Consider the following 22,081-nt stretch of genomic DNA (forward strand, 5'->3'; position numbering starts at 1 on the left):
CTAGAAGGAAAGGAAAAGAGAGGCCGGGGGGAAAAAGAGTTAGGAAGAAGGCAGGCCAGGCGGGAGAGTATTTAGGGAGGCAGGTAGGCACGGCAATCTGGAGTTGCTGAAGTCCCCACTTTCTCATCTCTAAACATGTGTGAGATACAGGCTAACCCCCTCCCTCACACACCTGAAGTGAGAATTCCTGGCTTCCCCGCAAGTGTACGAGGACACCCGCTTAATTAATGCTTCAAATGCCTTCACCCATGTAGGCCTCAAAAAAGGAAAAGATGATGGGGTAATCTGGTGGTTTCAAGTGTGCTTTCTTCACAAAAAGAGCCTGAAGAAGAACAAAAAACTGCAGCGAATGTTGGCAAAATGAAATTTAGCCTCCACTTGTCCTTAACGCAAAATTTATTTTCAGTGTTAATAAAATTCAAAAGCGACCAAGAATGCATTATTGATGCATTCTTGGAATGTAAGCTTTTTGTCCCCTACCCCCACCCCCACCCCAGAGTTTGCGGTGGAAATCTCGAATAATGGTCAGATCATCAGGTCCATGGAGCAGAATGAAGCTGACCCTCCTCGATTACAGATTCACACAGAGTCCAACTGAGAACCCCATCTCACTTGACAGCACTCATTTCCCACCATTCTGATTAGGATTTGCTTCTTCATGTAGATTTCTGGCATCTGGCCTGAGGACGTGTCTGATTCCAGGGACATGGTGGGTAACATGATCTCTGCACCGATCTCTGTAACAGGGAGGGGCCTTTTTAGCCTTTTATCTTACAAGGACACCTAGCATCATGTGATGTGGAGACCTGGCCTGGCGTCCACTTGAGTGGGGGTGGGGCACATCTGCCACCTGTAAAGTCCACCATTCACCATGGCATCATCCATCCATTTCCCCTTTGGTACCTGACTGCCTCTCCATGATGGTGGAGAAAGGCATGAGTTCATGGATAATTTCCAGCAGGACCAGCAAGTCTGCCTTATGCTCCCTGACCCCTTCCACTGCCACCCAACTGATTCAAAGGACAGTAGGTCTATTGGGTATTATTCTTCAATGAAATAGCATGTGTCCTTTTTGCCCCCACGGCACACCAAGGACACACAATGCAGGGCTCTAGACACCCAGGAGTCTGACTTGAAAAGTCAATGTCTCAAGCCCCCTCATACCAGTCCCTCATTCATCTGAACTAATGTCTGCATCACTCCTATTCAGGGTGCTAACTTGATCTGACCAGCAGTTAAGCACTCTACCAAGTGGCCCCCCGATGTAGGCTAATTAATCTTTAATTCTAGGATTTAAAAGATAAATTTTCCAAAAAGGAAGAGAAGAAAAAGAGTATCTTTCAAGGATCAAGTCCATGGCAGGTCCTTATGATACAGTGCCTCACTTACTCTTTACAGCTTTATGAGAGAGTTGTTATCATTCCTCATTTTATGAGATCTCACAGTTAGTAAGTGGATACATCAGGGTTCAATCCCCAGGCCCTTTGATTCCATCCCTCTGACTTCCCCTCCTACCGGCAAGCTTAAAAGGCAGCACCTTCCTTGCTTCCCTCCCCCACTGGATTTCACTTCTCCCCCTCCACCCTCTTGGCCCTTCCTGGGACCATCAATACTTAATGCTTTGTGCTGTCACTTTCGTAGCTGTGAAGGATCCAATTGTGCAGTTGATCTATAATGTAAGGTTAATGCCTAATTAGCTCGTTTAACATTTCTTCCGTGGATAATTCATGATAGGTCATTAACAAAAGCCAGGGCAAACAGAGGGGCATGTTCATGGCCATAAATCAGAGGCCTAAAAACATCATAGAAAAGGAAAATGCACGTAGTATTCAGGTCAAACAAAGAGCCCAATCTACATAACTCTCCTCAATGTTCCTCTGACCCTGAGGTCAAGGGACCAAGTGCAAGGCTGGAGGGATATTTGCTAAGAGCAGGAACGGGCTGCCCAGGGCCTAGTGGGGATCTAACTCTCCTGATCATACAGTAACACATCTCATTGTTAAACTTAGAACTCCCCAGATGGAAAAGGCCCCTTTGACTACCAAATAACGCATACCCATCACATCAATAGATACCCATCACATCACCATATACAGAGCATCTGAGATGTGCCATGTTATATTGTATGTATGTGTGTATGTATTCTATACATCGGTTAGCTACTGCTACATAACAAATACCCCCAAACTCAGTGGCATTTCATGAGTCTATGGCTTAGCTGGTTGGTGTGGCTGATCTGGGCCAGGCTCATCTGATCTTAGCTGGGTCCTCTCATGCATCTACATTGAACTGGTGGGCTGGCTAGGGGCTGCTAGTGTAGTAGGAGCTCACTCGTGTGTCTGGCTATTGATCAGCTGTTAGTTAGGGTGACTGGAGGGACCAGGTCATGTCTCTCTCATAACGAAATGAGAGTTTCAAGAGATAGATTAGAAGCATGCAAGACTCCTAAGACCCAGACTCAGAGCTGGCAAGCTGTCATGTCTGCAGCATTTTATTGGCCTGAAGTCGCAAGCCCAGCTTAGACTGAGGGATGTGGTCATTGACTCCCACTTTTGATGGAAGGAGCTGCAAAATCACTGCACAAGGTAGAGAAAGGGTGGAGAATTGCAGTCGTTTTTGCAATCATGCTACCACAACCCATTTCTTCCTTATAACAAATCATTTATCCATTCTTCCAACAAATATTCATTGAGTACCTATGTGCCCAGCACTGTTTCAGGTGCTGAGGATGCAAGTAGTGAACAAGAAAAAGTCCTTATTCACATGAAGCATAATGTCCATGGAAGATAAGAGACAAACAGTAATGAAGGGAGACATATGCAAGATACGTTTAGATGGTGCTAAATGTTCTAAGGTAAATATACCAGAGGGACTGCCTGTTAGGTATCAAGAGGTAACTTCTAATAAGGTAGTTAAGGAGGACCTCCTGAGGTGGTGATATGTGACCCAAGACCTGAAAGATGAGGAGGAACCAGCCATGCAGGACTGGAAGCAAAACATTCTAGCAGGAGGAAGAGCAGGTGCAAAGTTCCCAAGGCCAGATTAGAGAACTAGAGAGAAGCCAGTGTGAGTGGAGCACAGTAAGAGGAAGAGAGGTGCCAGACGAAGTCTGGGATGTAAGCCAATCCTTGGAGGGAGGTATGATTACTTTTAAGGAAAATAAAACTCAAAAAAGTCATGAAACTAGCTAGCAAGTGGTGGGGCCAGGACTTGGACCTGCAATCATCTGAATTCAAAGCCCACGCTCCCTCCACTGTCCCATTCTGCCCACTGCGAGAAGTACCAAGTGGGACTTTTTCACATAGGTGAACAAGACCTCAACCATCAGAACGGCTAATTCAAGAGCCCCTCATGGAATATGGTGGTGGCCAAAACTGGATGCTCCAGCTCAGTCTGAACTAAACTTGACTTAACTGACTGCCCCATGCTGTTCCCCCAGTAACCAACAGACAAGCCCACACACCCTAGATTCTTATGATGATGAGTTGACCTGAAGCAGCATCCCCAGCTCTCTGCCCAGGGATGACCACTTCTTACTGGCCTCTATTTTCCAGATGGCTCCATTCTTTCCCCATCTTTTGCATCCCTGGGTCGTGCATCCCTGCCATCTAACCATATTCTGTCGGGAATCCCTAAGACCTTTGTTGCAAAAGTATTGCCCATAGCTGGGAAAGAAAAACAAGACACACCGACATCTGCTGATAAATCCTGTACAAGAACAAAAAGTCCCACTTTAAGAATTCAGTTGTCTTATGGAAAAAGCCTAAATGTCCATCAACAGATGACTGGATAAAGAAGATGTGGTATATTTCTACAATGGAATACTATTCAGCCATAAAAACCAACAACATAATGCCATTTGCAGCAACATGGATGCTGCAGGAGAATGTCATTCTAAGTGAAGTAAGCCAGAAAGAGAAAGAAAAATACCATATGAGATCACTCATATGTGGAATCTAAAATAAATAAATAAAAATAAAAAGCATAAACACAAAACAAAAATAGCGACTCATAGACATAGAATACAAACTCGTGGTTGCCAAGGGGGCAGGGGGTGAGAAGGGATAGACTGGGATTTCAGAATTGTAGAATAGATAAACAAGATTACACTGTATAGCACAGGGAAATGTATACAAGATCTTATGGTAGCTCAGGGAGAAAATAATGTGACAATGAATATATATGTATATGTTCATGTATAACTGAAAAATTGTGCTCTACACTGGAATTTGACACAACATTGTAAAATGATTATAAATCAATAAAAAATGTTTAAAAAAAAGGACTTTGTAAGGAAAAAAAAAAGAATTCAGTTGTCTTACTTGTTGGCCAAACTCAGGCAAGACCCTGTGTCATTTAAAATATGACATCTCATATATGCCAATTATTTTAATGGAGCCCCTCCTACATGTCAGGGGCTGGTCCAGGCACTGGGGGTAGAGCAGTAGGCTTAGCCTGCATCCTTTGCAGGGGATGACCGATGATGAACTAATACAAGGCATGACATGTGGATAAATGCTATGTGGAAAATGAAGCTAGGAAAAGGAAAGGGATTATGGGGAGGGGAAGACCTCACAGATAATAGCTATGTGAGTAGGAGTCTGCCAATGAGGAAGACAGCCCTGCAGCTATTTGAAGGAATAACAGAAGTGTACTCAGAATCTTCTGGAATCCCACAGAGACCAGTGTGGCTGAAACAGTGAATGCGTGGGGAGTGGCCAGAAATGAGGCCAGAGAGGTCACAGGGGCCAGATCTTATAGAGGCTACCAGGTCACTGTAAGAGCTCAGGCTTTCCCTTGGGGTCAGACAGAAGCTCCTAGAGGGTTCTGAGCAGAACAAGGACCTAATAGGACCCATGTTTTCAAAGCAAAGTTCTTCTGGGGGCTGCGGGAAGCAGAGACTACAGGGGCAGAGATGGGAGAAGCAAGGAGACCTTCAAAGAACCTGCTGTATTTGTTCAGGTGAGAGGCAATGGTGGTACAGATTTGGGGGTACCAGCAAGACGTGATATTCGAGTGAGCAAGAAAGGTAATAAATAATTGCCCGGTGAATAATTTCATTGAAATACAAGAGAGGTACAGGATGCTATCAGAATGTACAATAAGGAGACTGGTAGTCTGTTTCTTTGGGGAAAGGAGAGCAGATATCAGGCAGAGAAGGTTTCTCAGAAGAAGTGGCAGATACTCAGTAACTTGAACAATGGGCTCAAGTTAGTCCAATGAGGATGACGAGATGGGCATCTCAAGCGGAAGGAAGAGCACGAGCAGAGGACGGACAGGGGCAAGTGTGGCATTTAGATGCTCATAAGAACACGCTCCGCTTCTGTGATGTCTGCCCTGTTTACTTGCCTCTGAAATAATTAATGATTCAGACACTTCATAGCAAGAGGCCCACACTGGCTCCACATGGCTATTACCACTGTTTTTTTTTTTTTTTCCTCCACTTCTCTGGAGGCAGTTAAGGAAGATCCAAGCCTTCCCACCTAGGAAATGAATAATGAGGATGGAGCAAACTGGCTAGGTTGGAGCAAGATTAATACTGATGGTGTGACTCTGACCTGTCCAGAATTGAGTGCCCCTCATTGGGAAGGACCTGAGAAATCCTTCTTTGTCCCCAATCCCTGCCCCTGTAGACAACTGTGCTACTTTCCTGAAGTAAGCAGGTGTGGGGGAGATGGCAGGATGGCTCCTCAAAGGGGGACTCAAGATTAAGCACATAAGCTGGCCTTTTAAAAGCTTAGCGAGCCTTTCCAATTGGATCTCAAATGGACCACACTTGAGAAATTAAATAAACAGCATTTGTCAAGGGCTTTTGTGGGCTCCCAGCTGTATTTATTTATAGGTCGGTCTGTTATTTATGGGCGCTCGTGCTCCATATAAAAGCTTTGTCGGAGAGAAGAGGTAGGGAGGAAGCAGAGTGCTTTCATGCTTACGGGGACACTTAAGTATTCGCTCCAAGGAGCTCAAACAATGAGCATTTGCTGCTTTTGTCCCACGGAAGCTGGGTGCTAGAACACATCGGGACAGCATTCCTGGAATGACTCTGGATCACTGGGCACCCCCTAAAGAGTCATGGGTCCCCTTGGAGACCACTGAGGGCCAGTTCCCAGGGAAAAGTTGAAAAATCTGAGATCGGTCACATCTTTGATTCTTTGTGACTTCTGACTCATAGATGGGAAGGCCCAAGAGTTATGCCTTGAGAAGCGTACCAACAACTCCTTGAACCATCTGCTGAGTGAGAGCTCAAGAGGTGTTGTCAAATGAATAATGAAGGACTATATGCTGTCCCCATAGTTATGAAACTGAGAAACTGGAGGGATCGCAAGATGTCACGTGTAATGTCTCAGCAAAAAAAAAAAAGTTAATACGTATCTAGAAACTTGAAATGTCCAAAGCTTGGGTTTTGAAAAGAGGAAGGGAAGGGAGAGAAGGAGAGAGAAAAAGGAAAGAAAAACTCCATGGGAAAAAAAAAAATGATGTTCATTGCCGTGTCCTTTGTAATAGTGAAGAATTTCACTATTTATATTGATATAGATACAGAAACGCGGAACAGCAACACTAGAGGAGTGATTAACTTGGGCCCATCCCTACTTTGAAGGGTTGCTAAAAATTTGTTCATGGAAACTTTTACAGTAATGGAGAAACGTCTATGTTAAGATATGAACGCTACAATAGCACTGTTACCGTAATATTAAAATTAGGTGATTTTTTTAACTATTAGAGAAAAAGCCGAAAATGAAAACACTAAAATATTAAGCATGATTACTTTTGGATAGGAAGACAATGAGCCATTTTTTTAAAAATTCTATTTTTCTAAATTTCCAAATTAAAAAAATTATGAGTCAGTCTGATGAATAAAAGTAAGAGTCAGTCAATGCATCGTTTAATAAATAAATTGCATTCTCTCACCACAAGGAAACATTTTTAAAGACATCAAGGAGGAAGAACCCACTGGGTATTGTTTTTACAAGTACTATTATAATAAGTATTAAAATATTGTATACATTTATCATTGTTTCATCATCATGGAAGCAAAACAAATGCCCACAAAAAAATTTAAAATATCAGCCTCCCTAATTCACCATTTGGCTTCTTTTCAGCACAATAAATTAAAATATTTGCTCTATTACTATGTATCTCTTTTCTCCCTGCTCTTGTCAACATCACCCTCCTGGCCACACAAAATCTTTCTTCGTGACCATCACTTGCCCACCACTTTAGTCCTTTCTGTGTGAACCCAGACAAGACGACGGGGCGAAGCAAGGACCACTGACTCAGAATCATGTAGACCTGCGTTTAAATCCTGCCTCTGCCACTTCCTAGCTCTGTGACCTTGGGCAAGTCCCTTCATTCCTCTGTGCTGCAGTTTCCAAGACTGATAATAGACAAGATATTTAAGTGGGAAGATGAAGAATGACAACAACAAATTCAGAGTAGTAATGGAGTAGCCAAATTAATGCTTAACATGCACGGACTGCCTGGGTGTGTCAGGCATTGTGCTAAGTGCATGACACTCATGAAGTCATTTAAACCTCAAGACCATCCAATACAGTAAGTGCTATTTTTCCCCAGATCCAGTACATTTATAGATAAGACAGACCTGTAAGTCATAGTGATCCGTGGGTGGGACTCTCACTTTGTAGCTAGACCCTGGCCTCATTCCATCTTTACACCAATTCCCCCAACTGGTTCATTATTATACCCATTTTCTAGATCAGAACACCAAGGTTCAGAAGAGTAAAGGGTTGGAATAGCTCACAGGTAGAGGCAGGACTCTCACTCAGCCCTCTCTTCCCACCCCCAAATCTCTAAATCCAACAGGCACTTAGTAAACCCCTAATAAATGGTGCCATTCCTCCCCTTTTAACCAGGCAGCATCTTCCGGTACGTAACCTGGCTGCTTCTTGCTGTCACACGGGCATTCTCATCTGCTCTGACCTCCCAGAGAAAGTCTCCTCAAGTGCACAGAGAATGACCTCCAGGACAGGGAAACAAAGTGTCTGCTGTCCAAAGGGCTGCTGTCCAGCCCTTCCCAGACCTGGGTAGCCCCGGCTCTCGAAAATCCCTCTACCACCAAGCCCGGAGTCTGCTTACAGGGAAAACCTTGAAGCAGAGCAAGCATAAGGGAAGGGGGCGTTGCTCATTCTTCTGCCAGATCTCTGAAATGACAGCTACTGTCTGACCACATGCAATCAATGCAGTTCTGCCCTTCCCACATGGGAGGTCGTAACATGAGATCTTCAAGGAAGCAGATAAAAATTGGTACTCAAACAAAACTGTATCTGGGATTAAAAGAGGTGTTTTACCCAGAACAAACAAAACATCGTCCTTGTCCTTTGAGGCATCAATGAGGAAAGTGTGAGATGTGGGAGCTGTTATGTTCAATCCTTGAAAATAGATTCAACTGGGAGATTGCCTACCTCATCTAGACTCTGTAACTCATGGTGGAGAGCAGATTTCCTATAGTAAGGACAGAACCCTAGCAACTAGGCCTACTTGGGGAGAAAAGGAAAGCTGGGAACTGGAGACACATCTGTGAGTCATTTGAGTTGAAATGAACACATTCTGCTGGGCATGCAGGATGGAGGAGGGGCTGGGGCAGTTGGTTCCCATTAAACTTGGTAGCTTGAGAATTCCCTGCGTGCGATCACATGCCGGTCCCAGCACCATGCAGGGGGCCAGAGCTCCTAATGCAGCCTGAGAACTTCCCTCCGCCGGCCACTGACGCATGGGACCCCAATGTCTCCTTTGCGCCTCCAGAGAGAGAAGCAGCCAGGAAGCCTCAGGATACTGGTCCTCCCATCCACCTCATTCTCCAAGGCCCCTAATTAGGTTATTTACATGACAGACCAATTATGGTCCTGAAAGAGTGGTTACAGGCCATTGGGTAATTAGTGACATTTTTAAAATACATCTTCGACCGCACAAAATCATGTTTACACAATGTTAAGGAACTGGCTTCAGACCACAGCAGTGAAAAGAACTCTGCAAAGGCAGAAAAAGTGCCCCCTACACCCCGAGTACAAAGGACAGCTGTATTCTTTTTGATGCTCAAGCCACAGCTGTGGGTTGATCTGCTCAAGGGCTGATGGTCAGTTTTCCTGACTCCTGGAATCTGAGGACCTACTATGTACCAGGCACTGTCACGGGAGTTGGGGATACAAGATGGACCACTGATCAGTTTCTTGGCTTGAGGAGCTCACAACTCTCCACTGCACCAGGGCAGTTTTTGCACAGCCATCTTCGTTCACGCAAATGCTTAGTCATTCATTCAACAAACATTGACGGGGCGCCTCCTATGCGCCCAACAAGGGAAAATAAAGAGAAGCAAAGGTCTGGTCTCCTTTTAAGAAGCTCAAAGTTCTCGATTATCTGGGGGTTCTATTTGTTAGCATCTTCCAGCGGCGCGCCACACCTACATTCAGTGAATGTGCTAAGTGCTGCTGGAAGATGAGAGGACACAGAGCTAGATCCAGATTTTGATTTTGCCCAGGTTCACAGTTTCTTCAGTTCATTCAGCCACTTGTTTATGAACATGCTGAGCTCCTATTCTATGACAGATACAGGGTTGAGTATGGCAGATACAGAAACAAACACATAAGAAATGGTCCCTGCCCTGAGCTCACAGAAAGACACATGGGTCCGTGATGCCAGCAGAGTTGGTGAGTTCCACAGTGGGGGAGCCCCCAAGGGAGGAACAAAGCTCTGCCTGGAAGGCAGCCCCGAGTGGGGCTAAGTCTTAAAAAGCGGTGGCCAAGTGAAGAGCAAGGAAGGGGTATCCAGCCCCTGGGCAAAGGAAGGCAAGAAAGGGTGAGGTGCATGGAGGGACCTGGTCAGGGTGGCAAGAAATGAAGGCAAAATCAATCCCCAACTCTCTGAATGGAATGGGGATGGGATGCGGCATCAGCAAGAGAGATATGAAAAGGTCACTGACCACCTTCCAGACAGAAGAGTGGCTGAGCAAGATGGAGCGGTCAGATGTTGACTGGAGATGGCCGTGCCAGGAGTTCAAACAAAACTCCATGAGGGGCAAGAGCTGGAGCTGGGGGCTCAAATCCCTGCTCGGCCATTTAATAAACCCAGGGCCTTAAGCAAGGCACTGATTGTTTTAGCCCTAGGTTTTCCCATCTATAAAATGGGGTGGCTCACCCCTTGCTACACAGACCTGCAATTATGGTAGTGATAATGATACTACTCTATTCATGCAGGTAACATTATTAATATTAACTACCATCACTACCATTTTTCAGCCCCATTGGTCCAGGCACTGAGTTTTTTATGTGTATTTCTCATTTAATTTCTGATTAACCTCTATGAGATGTTATATACTCCTTAGCCCCTTTTTATAGATGAGGAAAGTGAGGCCCAGAGAGGATAAGTAACTTGCCCAAGGACACCGACTGTAACCTCAGTTCCATCTCACTCTAGACATCTCCTGCTCTTTAAACCCTTCCTTACACACCTTTCAAATCCTCATGTGAATTCAAGTCCCAAAACCTTGTCCAACATACACTCAGTCCCATGTGTCATCTGCTTCACTTTATCTCCTTGACCTCAGCCTTTCACTAAGTCCCCAGAAAATCCCTAGCTAGAAATATTTTGCCCACTCCTTCCCATCCACCCAAATCCTTTGCATTTTTGAAGGTCTAGTTCAAATGTTAAGTCCGGTTTTCCTGTAGGAAAGCTTCCAGGGCCCTGAGGTCCCTCCTCAGAACTGTCATAGCACCTCTGTCTATTAACCACACCACTAACATTCAACACCACCACCTACATCATCTTTCTTGTGGTGATTTTATGTGCCCATATTTTATTTACCTGCTTTGATTATATCTTCTCAGATCTTACATGGAGTAGATCCTCCTTACCTATTTCACTCAGTTCGCAAGTAGTTGTTGTGCGTCCAGCATTGTTTTGGTCACTATAAATAAGCTTTGTGGACAAGATATGCCAAGTCCCTGCTCACAGAAGAGGGACCATATAATGAACAAGTAAACAATTAAGAAAACTTCACATAGTGAATGGTACCAGAAAGGAGATGAATTAATGAACACAACATAGTAGACAGTGAATGGGGGGGCGTCCTTGAAAAAGGTGCTTCTCTAAGGAGGTGGAACATGAGCAGGAGCCTCAAGCAATCAGAGGAATCAGCCATGAGAACTCGAGAAAAGGAGTCCCAGGCAGAGGGAACCACAGATGCTAAGGCCCTGGAGTAGGAACAGATATAGTTCTCAAAGAAAAGGAAAGAAGACAGCCATGGCTGCAGTATGGCAAGCCTGAAGGCAAGGTGGGAGACAAAGTCAGAGAGCTGGATGCAGGTCAAGCATGAAGACCCTGGGGAGGGGCTTGAGCTTCTTCTAACTTGAGTTGGGCCAACACATCATTCTCCTTTGAGGAGCCCTTGAGCTGAACCGCAGACAGTTGCAGGAGTGATTTGGCCCTATCTCTGTGAGCATCACCAGCCTCTTTCCATCCTGTACCAATTAGCCCACTGATTCCATCACTTCCAACTTCAAAGGGGAAAAAATGGTGGGGGATTTACAAAGACAATAAACCTAGTCTGTGGCAGGCTGCAGGATCATAAACTTTTACCGGTCCCTCAACTGCCTAGAATACAGCACTCCTTGCCTCGCCACCAAAGCAATGCCTTTATCCACAGCCAGCACAATAAAAAAAAAAAAGAAAGAGAGAAAGAGAGAGAGAGGGAGAGGGAGAGAAAGAAAAGAAAGAGAGAGAAAGAGAGAGAGAGAGAAAGAGAGAAAGAAAGAAATAAAGAAGGAGGGAGGGAAGTTATGGAACTCCACACCATCTGGGAGCAAATCTGGGATGTAAGATTCACTTCAATGAATCAATCTGATTTGGAACAATCAAGGCTATTACTGGGGACACCCAGTTACAATTACAGATTGCAATTCATCAACGCTCAAGCCCAACTTGGTCATTCATGCACTGTGTGACCTGGGGCAAGTCACTGTCCCTTCCAGTCTTGGTTTCCCCTCTGTGAAATGATGGGTTTGGGTCACCCATAAGGGTCTCTTCATTCCACACATCTACAAGTAGGTTAAGTACCACTCAAGGACTCCGTAAGACCTGACTGGGTAACAGTGGTCCTTAGCAAGCGTGTGAGGAAGGTGCGTTTTCGTGCCCTGCAGGTGGTCTAACGAATTGGTACAACTCTTGGGGAAGATGGTTTGGTCACGTGTATCAAGAACCTTTCAAAAAAAAAAATAGCACATACACTTGGATCCAGGAAATGATCACATCAGATTACAAAGATGTAGACCGATGGTTCTCAGCTGGGAGCAATTTTGCTCTTCCCACCCAAAGAACACTTGGCAATGTCTGGCAACTTGTTTGGCTGTCACAGCTGTGGGTGGGGGGAGCTACTGGCATCTAGCAGATGGAAGCCAGGGATGGTAGTGAACATCCTACCATGTATGGGACAGTCCCCACAACAAAGAATGATCTAGCCCAAAATGCCAAGAATGCCAAGCCTGAGAAACTCTGATTTAGATAAAAGGATATTCATCCCGTGTTGTTTCTGGAACTGTCAAATAAAATTGAAAAAAAAATTGAAGAATGAAAAATACTTTAATGCAAGAAAGGGGGATGGGTTAAATAATGTGGTTTAAACCCACACAAAGACATTCAATGCTGTCATTAAAAGGTGAGCATTTTTGTGGTCGAGAGCCTGGAGACAGATGGCTGCCTGGGTCCAAATCCCACCTCTACCACTTATTACGTGAGTGACCTTGGGCGAGTCTCTTTTTGGTTTACTTGTCTGAAAATAGGGATGAGAGTCATCATTCCTAAATGTCACATGGGGAGGATCTGAGCAGAGTGGATCCAGGGAATTCCTGGCTCCTATATGTCTTTGAGTTTGCAATCCCAGAAAAATAACACAGAAAAGAGCGCCTGGTAAGATCAGCTGGCAGCCAATCAAGCATCGCTTCAGACTCTACCATTGATATTTGACCAGAATTATGTGGCCAGAGCCCCACTTAGGGACTTGGTGTCACATTTTCAGAAAGATGCCCTCTGCTGAGTATCTGGTATGCATTATCTCCTTTCAAACTCATAACAACACCATGATGTCAATTCAAGCATCGGCCCTATCTGACAGATGAAAAAACTGAGGCTTGAGAGGCCAGGAACTTGCCCAAGACCATTTGCTAATAAGGAAGCGGTACAGATGATGACAACTGCCCGATGCCAGGGCCCAGGGCCTTGGCCCCACACTGGATGGCATTCTTAAGATGCCTCATTACACAGACTTCAATAAGTGTTATTTATAAGATTTTACCAAGTCATGTGGGCACAGGGGGCCCAGCTTGCTCCAGTTTTCCTTGAACTCCCTCGGTTTTCACACTAAGAGTCCCACATTCTAGAAAGTTTCTCAGTCCTAAGCAAACTGGGATGGTGGTTCACCCTCCTTGGGGTCAAGGCGGTGTCCCTGATTCCCTCAGAGCACTTCAGGGAGGGGAGGTTTAAATCTCTCTCTAGTCAGTCTTCTAGGGCTTAGAAACTTCTGTAAGGCAACAGGGAGAGAGACGGGAACTCAGCCCAACATGTCAGAGACCTCATTCTGCCACAAATCTGCTGCTTAAAACTAGACTCCTTTGGGTGCTTCTCTCAACCACTGAAAACAGATAAGATGGGGTTAAATTTCTCCAAGTCATCCGTCTATAACCCCAGTGCCAAGCCTTCTACTCATTCATCCACAATATAGTACCATGGTTGGCTGCCTGGGCCTAAGTACCTGCTCCGACCCTCTAGCTGTGTGACCTTGAGTAAATCAACCATCTCTCAGCCCCAGCAAATTTCCTCATCTGTAATAAATGTGGATCATAATGAGAATCCATTGCACAAGGCATTTGGAAAGTATTTATAACGAGGCTTTGGCATTTCGGAAGGTGTTCTATAAATATTATATAATACTCATTATGAACACACGTATTTCATTCAGTAAATATGAAGTGAACACAGGATATGTGACACAAAATCCTCATGGCGTCTGCCTCTTTCACATGAAAAAGCCCAGGTTCTAAATCTGTATGAATTAATGACTGACTCCTTCCCTTCTGAAGTTGAGATTAAAGAGAGGGAGAGAGGCAAAGAAAGACAGAGAAGCTGTGCTCAAAAGCACAAGCCAAAACACACACCCCGCGCTGCCATAAATCCATCACTGGATGAGGGCTCTTCCCAGCTGCTGTGGCGACCGTTTGGGGCTCTGTACGGTATTCCTGCACAACTGGCTGTAATTACCAGCTGGATAATTACCGGGCCAACCCACTTCTCCCAAGTCCTTCTCAGCTCGGCAAGCAGGGAACAGTGTAAGCAAAAAACCTTCCTTCCTCCAACCTTGTGAGCCTCCCTGCCTCCTAGCTAAGCCAACCTCGGGAGGGCCCTGCCAAAAACTGCTCCCTGGGGAATAAACTGCCTCGCCAAGCTCAGTGTGCCAATGCCTTAAACTGTTTTATGTTTTTTGTCTCTATGAATTAGAAGCAGTTAAGAGAAGGCCGCCCAAGGAAACCAAGCACAAAATATATTTGGTTACAGATGGATGGGAGAGGTTTCTCATTGCTTCCCACCCCACTAAGAGCGCAAGCATGAACTTTTTTTGTTTTTCTTTATTTAATGGCTGATGAATTTGGAGCCAGTTCTTGGAGCCCAAAGGGTGTAAGAAGCACATCCTCCTGAGTGTGGAGGAGCTGTCCCCTCTATAAACACCCCTGCCCAGGCAGCAGGGCTTAGCCCAGAATCCCATTTCCACACAGTCAAGGACAACCCCTGGAAGCAAGGAGGTGTGGGCTGTGCAAATCCTGGTGCAAAAAGGACACGCTGTTGAGGTGAAGGCTGCATCCGTGGGAGCCTCCTTCCTGATCCCCAAGCAGGGCCATCCCCCTGCATGATCAACACTCTCTCCACAACCTTCCCACCATCCCAGCCCCTGGTTAAGCAGAAGGATTTGGAAATAACTCAAATACAAATCCTGCATCTGCCCCTCTCCACGTGGGCAAACCTTGTGTGCCTCAGTTTTCTCATCCATAAAATGGGAGGAATATGGGTCCACCCTCACACCCTCACATGGTCATTATGATTGAATGCAGCAATGTTTAGGACAGTACCTGACATATGTGCCCAGTAAATGGTACCTATGATGACAAGTTACTTAGTTCCTTCGTGCCTCAGTTTACACAGCTTTAAAATAGGGATCTTCAGGCGAATTGTCATGAAGATTAACTGAATGACATTTTATTTCTCAGATTCAAACAGCTGAGTGTTTATTTTTTGCCTGAAAGTGTGGTGAATCATCTACACACATTATTCTACTAGATCCTTATAATTCAGAAAATTCAGCATTATTTGAAAAATTAGGAAACTGAGGCTTAGATAAGATAACGTATTAGTTCAAAATCTGATTCCAAATCTGTCAGATGAGAAAACTGTCCTGTCAAGTATGCCTCCCTCTAGGATGAGAGGGTACGAGAGCTTACCAGAGGCCCGACTTTCCTTGCACGCTCTCTGATCAACCTTGAGCCTAACTTGGTTTCCGTATCTCAGGAATTAGGAAATCCATGATAGCAGAGCCAAGGGGATGTGATAAGAATAAAGATGCACCAGAAATTACCCTCTTAGAGTCCAGTCTCTATCTCAGTTTGGTGGAAATTTGGTGAGAACGTGTCACTTTCCCAGAGTCTCATCACTTTGGTTACACTGATCGAATCAAGTTTCTGGGATGTGTTGCCCCTACAGAGGAATCGGACCACCGTCACCCACCATGATCATCACCAATACCAAGACCCCCTCTGCTGCCATCACTCCCGCCATCCCATTACCACCTCCACCACCATCACCAATTCCACACCATTGGCAGCACCACCGCCTCCTCCACCCCCACCACCACCCTGGAAGGGCTTACCTGAGCAAGATCTAAATTATGGAGACAAGGAAGAGTTTAATTAAGATGTCAGTCAATTGGGTGGGTTAGCAAAAGTCATAGAGATGAAACTGAAAGTGTGACCTCCATACGAAATCCCCTGAAGTAATAAGCTTTCCCTCCAATGCCCAGCTTCCTTCATATCATCTGAGCCAGAGGGCCAGCCAAACCAGATGTAAGTCAGAGACAAGAGGTAACACGTGCTGCTCAGAATGGCGGTCACAGCATGATGTCTGCAGGAGGAGAACGGGTATTAGAATCAGGCAAACGTGGGTTTGGAGCTGGCTCTACCGTTCACCAGCCGGGCACCTGAACCTCTCTGACCCTCAGTTTCCTCATCTGAAAAATATAGGTAATGAAGCCCGTTTTTCAGATTTACTGTGACGGTGAATTGCAATCATGTGAGTACAGTGGCCAACACTGCTAGGCTCTCAGTAAATGTATCACCACACTATTAAACCCAAGACCATTACAGAGGTCTACTCTCTACACCACTCACACCAAGAACAGTTTTGTTAGAGGCGAGGTAGCAGCTCACTATCCCTGAGCCATCAGGGGAGAAGCTAACTCTGGAGAAATTAAGACATTCAAGAAGTTTTAAAATGAAGATCTCTTGTTTCCATTGTGGGGGGAAAATGCTCTGAGTACTAATATGATCAGCTGCACAAAGACACGCTTGTTAGAGATGTAATTTCCCAAGAAGAAGAGGACCTTGTGTGTGGCAGAGGACGTCTGCACTCACAGTGCAATTCAGGTGAGTCTGCAAGTCTGAGCAGGAAAGAGTGCACAGCTCTCTTCCATCTCCAGTCTTGATTCTTGTTATATTTCTTTTCCATCTGTCTTTCCTTCTTTGGATCAGAAAGGAAGTCCGTTACATGATCAGAGAGGTGGACTTCTTGTTTTCCTCAACAATTCCCATGTGACACTGACTTTATTTTCCCGTAATTGGAGGGCTCAGTGCAGAGCTCCAACACGGGTGGGTGATATAGCAAGAAGATGGAGACAGAGTTTGAAGTTCGATCCCTTCCTCCCTCCCCATCCCTCAAAGGGGAAGATCATTCATTTGCTTTGAAAGGGCTTTGCTCACTGGGGAAAGAAAGAGACAAAAACCACCCAGGGAAGATAAACTAGGTGCCCCCTAAGCGTCCATTAGTCCATGGCAAACTGAAAAGGAAAGAGAGTATCACCAGTTGTTTGCACAGGGAAATGTATTCAATATCAAGGACTGCCCTTTATACAAGGATTCTGTTCTCTTCATATTTATTATGAGAAGACTCTCTCTTTTGTAATGGAACACAAGTGATTAATGCCTCCCAGCAAAAAGGCTTCGGGTTATTACTGCCCAGTGCCCCCCACTTCCATGTCTCTGGAGAACAGGTCTGCCTTTGCTGGACAATCGGGAGAGGCGGTTTTTCTGATGCTGGGTCAGAGAGAGGGAGGACAACACTGCCACCAGAAAGAAGAATGGAAAGTGGAAAGGACTGAGAGGGTCGGAGGTTAAGTCAATCTGGGCGACACAGAGCTGGAGTAGGGTGGGAAGGGAAGGGGCAGACCAGAGACGGGGAGAAAGTTAAAACCTTGCAGAAGGGGCTGAGAGTTTGGACTTGGACTTATTTAAAAGCAGCTTCACTTCAGAATGGAACTTTGGGGTCAGAGTTTTAATTGATTTATGCATTGACAAACTGTAATTTCAGACAGCAATTTTTAAAAATATTACTTAACTTGGCAAAAGAAAAATACTGGCAACCCAGATCAACCTCCAACGAGTTTTAGAATCGCATTGTTTGTGACGTTCCAAAGTTTGTGCTACTTTGGCACATGAAGTGGATTTTTCTCCAAGGGTTGTCTCTTTTATTCTGGATATAATGGGGACTCTTCTGAAAGGAAAATAGGAAGATAAGCTGCCTTCTGAATTTAGTTAAAATAAACAATCTTGACACTTTTTAAAAAGCTGATTATTGACTTACGAAAGCCTATATGATCCCAGGTTTGGAGGTAATAGAAATGGAAATTAACATTTAATGTTTGGGAGTAACTTCCACAGGGCAGGCACAGGTTAACATACTTCGTGTGCCTTATTTAGGGGGTGGGAAGGAGGTAATGAGTCCTTTCATAAGGGAGAAATTGTGATTGATGGGATGGGGGAGAGGAGTGGAAGGGAACAAGAATGACTCCCAGATTGTTGTCCTAAACCACTGAGTTAGCTGTGGGGTATTTTGTAACCTAAGGCACACTAGAGAAAGAGGTAATTAGAGGAGTAAGGGGTAAAAATGAAAAGTTGCATTTTAGACCTAAAGAGTCCGCAGTGCCTAAGAGATACCCAAGTGCCAATATGCAGGAAGTTTTAGGACTGATGGATCTGGAGTCCAGGAGAGACATGGAATAACACTCAGACTTCAACACCAGCCACACAGGCTGTCCCAGGAAATATTTAACTTTGTGCTGAGACCCAGCCACCCTCTCACTGCCTTCACGTCTTGTCCATGTTTGGAAGATGTCCATCTCCAAGGGTCTGCTATGAAAATGCAAACCCCACCTCCATCCAGAGGAGTTGCCCTTGATCTCTTGTCATTTAACTCTCCATAGACAATTGTGAGAAAAATAATCACTATTACCAATATCCCTACAGGACCTATGCTTTTCAAAGCAGCTTTCCATACTAGATCTCACTTCTGTAATAAGATTCTTTAGGTTGCAAATGACAGAGAGTCAATTCAAACTAGCTTAAGCAACAATGGAATGTATTGGGTAGCATGTTAGTTCAGTTCCTGCAGGAAGCAGAGACCAAGATAGAATTAGACAGTCATGAGATTTATTGGGGGAGATGCCATCTAAGGACAAAGGAAGAGGAGGCAAGAGTAGATGGGGGAGAGGCTTCAGATGGTGACACTGGTCTGACACCTAGGAAAAGAGGAGGAAAGGAATGAGAATTTGGTAGAAAGAGCCTCAAACTACAGTGCAGCCCCAATCAAGCGTCAGTAAAGCCAATGGGAAGCACTAGTGTAAAGAGAAATGGCCCTGCTCTACCCAATCCCCACCATGCTCACTCACTAGCTGGAGCTACCCAGGAAGAGTGTGGCTTCAGAGTGAAAGCTGCAGCAGAACACTGGGGGCTTCCAACTTTGCTACTCACAGTGGCAATCCCCTTGGTACTCCAGGAGGCTGAGAGGGAGGCTTCAGGCATAGCTTGATCCAAAGTTCTATGAAAATGTCATTAGATTTCTCTCCCTCTCCCTCTCCCTCTCACACACACACACATACACATCTCTCTCTCTCATCTCTCCTTTTCTCTCCAGTGGCTTCATGTCCTCCTATCTCTTCTGGGCTCAACTGACACAACACCAGGCTTAGACTATTCCTAAAGAAGCTCATAATTTCTCAAAGAGGGAAATCCACTCTATCCCAGAATCCACCCTGATCTCAGCAATGGACTCACACGTTCACCTTGAACTAATCCACCACATCCAAGGGGATGGAAATAAATCCCCTAAATAGACAGGCCAAGTAGTCGGGGAGGAGAGAAAGGGACTAAAGGAGGACTGAAGTCCCACTAAAATGATATGAGGCAGAGAAGGGCAGTCCAAAAGACAGGACAATCAATAAAAGCTACAGGTGCAACTTAGTAAATAAAAGTTACTATCACCTAGAAGGCAAGTGGGAAACCTGGGTGTAAAGTAGATTCTTCAGCTGGGAAGAGAACATCCAGAGCCAGGTTGGCGAGAATCATCTTATTTACTTATTTTGTGGATCATGAGTTGAAAGTTAGTTTGGCCAAAATTTACTATGGTTGGATTTTGTCAGGCATTGGGTTAGGTGTAAGGAGAACAATAAAATTCTCAGAACTAATTCTATTTTCTTGTTAGAAAAATAAACAGACATCAGTAAGAAACGCTAGGAATCTGAAAATTAAACTCAGCCATGCTAATGCCCATTTCCAAATGACATATTTTCCAGACTAAACACATGGGCTATGGAATTCTCATCCCAGCTCTGCTACCGTCTAACTGCACGGTCTTGGGTGATAACCTGCTTGATTCTTTGTCTTAATATGGGAGACAAGAGAGGAAGAATCTACTTTATAATAAGATCATTGTAAGAATTAGTTGTGATCTTCAAACACCCAGCACAGTGCCTGGAGCTTAGTTAAGTGCTCAATATATCAGTGTCTAATATTATTAAACCTGAAAGATTTCACGCACTTCAGCTAACACTGGCTTTCTGCCCTCTAACACCAGTCAGTCACACCAGGCAGCCTGAAAAAGCCCTTTGCTTCATAATCCAATAATCCCATGGAGCCCTAAGAGGGGAAGGAAAGTGCTCCAAGCCCAACGGGCTATTTTTGGAGATGAAACATCATCCCATTATTTGCAGAAGAAAAAGGGGATAGGGCAGAGAGAGACTCTTCATGTTATCCTACACCTACAGTTAATAGCGCCTTGGGGAAGGTTCCGTTAGACAGAGAGAGAGGTTTCAACATCCTAGAACACAAAGCAGCTTTACAATTGTCCTTGATTTATTGCATCTCTGAAGCTGTCTTCTAGCTCTAACCACAATCCGTTTGGGTCCGCCCAAGTTTCTGCTCATGTGGATTGAAGGGCATGGCCACAAGACTGGAGTGGAAGAAGGGTCCTGGGGATTCTCACAAGTCCTGCTCTGAGCCTGGCCCTACTCTGGAAGCCAGGGGGACACTCCACATGTCTTCAGAGTCCTTCCCACCAAGCTTTGTTTCCTACATCTTTCATAAGCTTGTCTGGTTAACTGAGATATCATTTTTTAGGGCAATGATTTAAAAAAAAAAAAGAAAGCAAAAATACAAAAAAGTTCTTTGGAGGTCATGGTCTATTGGCTTTCTCTGTGGTCCAGTGAAATAAAGCAAATGGCAAAGAAGTGTTCCACTGAATAAATAATGGTGGGAGGGACCCATTGTTAACTTTGGCAGGTGGGAAGTAAGTACTCTGCCTCAACTTTCCAGGCAGAACTTGCACACAGAGAATTCCTTGCGTGCTCAACCCAACTTCATCATGGTTGCACTAGGTACAGAATGGTGAGTTGGCACTGCTTTTGAGAAGAGGTTAGGTCAAGACAGCATTAAAACACACAGTTGGAGTAACTCCTATGATTACTGGATGGTGATTATCTATTAGACTATGTACCTTACTTAATCCAAGCAGACTAAATAAGGAAACTGAGACTCCAAAAAGAGGCAAAATGACCCATCACTCCTAGCTATCTACCCAACAGAAGTGATGGCATATGTCACAAGACAACAAGCACAAGAATGTTCCCAGCATCTTTATTTATAACAGCCAAACACTCAGAATGGTATGAACACCTCTCGAGAGAGGAATGGATGATGACATGGTACTGTAGTCATACATCAGAATACTATGTCAAAATAAGAAATAAACTATTGCTACACACGGCAATATGGATGAATCTCACAGATACTATTTTGAGTGAAGGAAGCCAGATGCAAAAGAGTATATTCTGTCTGATTCCATTTATGTGAATTTCAAAGACAGGCAGAACCTAGCAATGGAGGATAGATTATGCCCTCCCAATGGGCATACAGATTGAAAAGCAGCATGAGGGAACATTATGGGGTGCTCTATCCTGACCTGGGGGGTGGTCACACACACACGCACATAATTAGGTAAATACATAGATAGACATCAATAATCACTTAGCATTAGTGTACTTTACGCACTTTACTTTTTCTGTGTTATACCTAAATAAACGTGCAAAGAAGGAAGGGAGGGAGGGAAGGAAGCCAAGGGACTTGCACAAATCCCCACAGCTAGTAAACAGCAGAAATGGAATTTGACCCCAGATCTGCCTGGATTCGGGGTACACTTTAACTGTCGGGCTATCCTGCCTTACAGCTAGGGTTATGTGGACTATTGAATAAACATTTGTTGATGGATGGTTGTCTGTTTATGGAAACTTAGCTACATTAGCTCACTGGCATTCAAGATTTAGATCCCAGTGAATTCCCTCTGACCTTTCCTATTACCCCTTTCAATATCTCTCATGGTTCGACAAGGAAAATTTAGCCCCAGCAAGGCTATAATGAGGCTCTACTGCAGACTGAAGTTTCGTGGTGAATCTGGCCTCCTGTTCTTAGGCCATCACCAAGGGAATGTG

The sequence above is a fragment of the Vicugna pacos genome, chromosome 32 (genome assembly GCF_048564905.1).
Source record: "Vicugna pacos chromosome 32, VicPac4, whole genome shotgun sequence".
NCBI lineage: Eukaryota > Metazoa > Chordata > Mammalia > Artiodactyla > Camelidae > Vicugna > Vicugna pacos.